The 2798-nt window shown below is 45.4% G+C and overlaps 1 long non-coding RNA gene across 1 annotated transcript; it reads right to left on the bottom strand.

Annotated features, from left to right (window-relative positions):
* Positions 1–1447: 1447 nt before the first annotated feature.
* On the bottom strand, positions 1448–2498 carry LOC117834738 (uncharacterized). Its single transcript, XR_004635755.2, has 2 exons — positions 1801–2498; positions 1448–1501 (listed from the first exon to the last, which is right to left on the bottom strand). It is a non-coding gene; the product is annotated as an uncharacterized lncRNA (long non-coding RNA).
* Positions 2499–2798: the final 300 nt, after the last annotated feature.

Genomic DNA, 2798 nt, shown 5'->3' with positions numbered 1-2798 from the left:
TACGATGATAAGTGATAACATATATTGGAGTATCTATTTTTGACAGCATGCCCGGCGGCAGGGCTCATCATAGATGATCTTGATCATCATCTAGGCGGAGCTGGCACAGGCCCAGTTGAAATTAAAAGAAAAGATGACCCAGCACGGCCTGCTAACCCAGCAGGCCGCAGCAGCCCATTTACATCGACTCGTCGATAGTGTCGAGTCGCTCGCTGGTTGCCTGGTTCCGGCCGTTGTCAGCATATTTCGCCGGTTTTTCTTTAATTAACCATGCAGTTGTAATTCAATATTTCGCATGTTTTAACTCAACTTGCAAGTTACTGCTATTTTTCTGCGGTTGTTAGGCTACTTGCTTGTCATATCGCAGTGAAAGATACTGGAAGTGGAGCAATTTTACAGTTCTTAGCAGACAAAGGGTGAAAGATTCGATTGCCTAATCTCCATTCTTTAGAAATTTTTTGCATAAATGTAAGATATAATTTAACAATGTAAGCCTGTTTCAATGTTTTAATATTGAATGATACTAAAGATACGGTATTCAGATGTTCGGCATGAACTGTGTTGGCAAATGAAGAATGATGCCTACTTGTGAAGAGCTCATATCAGTTCTAAAGTGTTTGAAATGGATGCATCTTCAGTACGAATAGTTCCATTATTCAGTATGAATAATGCTCATATCAAGCACTGCATCTTCAGTGTTTGAAATGGATGCATCTTCAGTATGATAGCTCCATTATTCATTATAAACACTTCTGAAATGGATGCTTGTTTTCTTCTCAAATGGATGCTTTTTCAGATGCTGCTACTTGTCAATCTCTTGAAAAGACTGGTGCCATGATAGAAAACCTGCATAACCTTGTTAGCACAATTGCATCTAATTTCCAATATCTGTTTAATTACATGTATAGCTGCCAAACTTCTTCACTCAGAATCTACTCCTGAAAAGATGCTTCACATTGGAATCGTCTTAGTCGAAATACCAAAAAAAAATTGCCTCGAGGGCAGTAGACCTATTTACAAGTAAGAGGAGGCCATGCTCCTCACATCGGTTGGCATGAAGGCCAGCACAATCAGTAGGATGAGCAGGCAGACTGGCAGCCATAGCAGCAGCGATGGAGGTGGCGGCAATGGAGGCAGTACCAACGGCAGTATCAGCAATGATACGGTGAGGCAGGCGAGCACGAGGAACGCTCCGATGCTGAAGTAAGTCGACGCAATGACCTTCCTGTCATTCAGATCAGCCTCCTGCTGCCGCTGCTGCAGGTGGCGCTTCGCGGCGTTTGGCCTGACCAACACTGGGTTCCTCCTCTGCCTGCTAGTGCCCACTCCATCCATGGCACCAGATCGGCTTGCCATTTGTTGTTCAGTGTTTTAGTCAGATCGATGACAGCGAGTTTCCAAGAACTGACAAGGGTGGGGATTTGTGATTTCTGAATGTTGTACAATCAGATCTGTTTCTTTGTGACTGAATTGCCTGTCACCGGCTTAGGAAGAATTTCACCTGAAGTGAGAATACCAAGTATTACTTTTCAAAAAAAACGAATACCAAGTATTACAGGATTAGCAAATCATGTTTCTTACGAACCTGTTACCATTTTTTAGAGATGGAACTAACAGCCCCAGAATCTAAAAAAAATATTTCTAGCCAAGTTCATACTTTTCTCCACAAATTTCAGCAAAGAAACTGCTTTAAACAAGTACTAGTTACTTCGAACAATCTGACGAATTCAATCAAAAGAAAGACCACGAATCACCTAAGCATATCTAATTTATTCAAAACCACACAGGAAGAATAGGTACCTTCAATCCTGAACTTGGCATTGCTCCCCTCCGTCAGTACTGTTCATCCGCCTGGAAGCCTCTGTGCTCCTTTCAAGAACACGCGCTCCTCTTCTTCCCCCAACCAAGAAAGATCTCAACAGCACAGCCTACAACTCCAAGAGACTTCAAGCCACGAACCCTCCACCCCTCTCACCAGGACCAATCGGCAGCCGGGACTGGAACCACGGGACGCGGAGTAGGCAGCAGAGGGGGATCCGGCGATGGAGAAGTAGATATCTCCCTCCGCGACGCCGACTCCCGCACGCTTTCTGGCGACGCTGCCCGCTCCTGCTGCTGCTGCTGTTGCCGGGGGGGATGGATGGGGATGGAAACGGTGAGGGCATGATGACGGGACAGGGAGGACGACGGGCGGTCAATTTTATGAGTGGGGTTTGGAGCTGGAGCGCGGCTTCAAATCTCGGATGGCCGGAGGAGGAGGAAGAGGAATTCGGGCGGATACATTGCATCCAGGACCAACTTGGGGGTAGGCAACCCATGCAGCCAGGCCAAGTGGTGGTGGGGAGGGGTGCCGGTGGGCCCCACGCCCCCTTCTACCTTTGGCAATTGGCACTCACTGGTACCTTTGGCGATTTCGCCTAATTGCAATTAGCGTTTGCTTCTTCTCTTCTTGATCAGTACGCGTCTCGTCTTGACTAATGTGGTACGGGTCTTGAGAGTAAAAATCTACTACTACTGAGTTGGGTCGCAAATCACATCAACGCGGCTTTGGAAATGCGATCTTAATCATCAATTTGTGCTGAATATACTTCTAATAAGAAAATATGGTAATCCATTTGTGTCTATACAACCTTGGAATAAATTGTAGTGACAAATGTATACTTTGACAAATCTACACATATGCTCCATCTTAATGTCCATAGATACATTGATGACACAATCCCAAAAGACGATCACGCTGTCTCTTAAAGCAGATTCTTAGGCCAAGAGTGATGTATGTGACGCGCTTCTAAATTACC

This window comes from Setaria viridis, chromosome 8 (genome assembly GCF_005286985.2).
Source record: "Setaria viridis chromosome 8, Setaria_viridis_v4.0, whole genome shotgun sequence".
In the NCBI taxonomy this organism is placed as follows: domain Eukaryota; kingdom Viridiplantae; phylum Streptophyta; class Magnoliopsida; order Poales; family Poaceae; genus Setaria; species Setaria viridis.
This window is presented reverse-complemented; position numbering and strand designations above follow the sequence as displayed.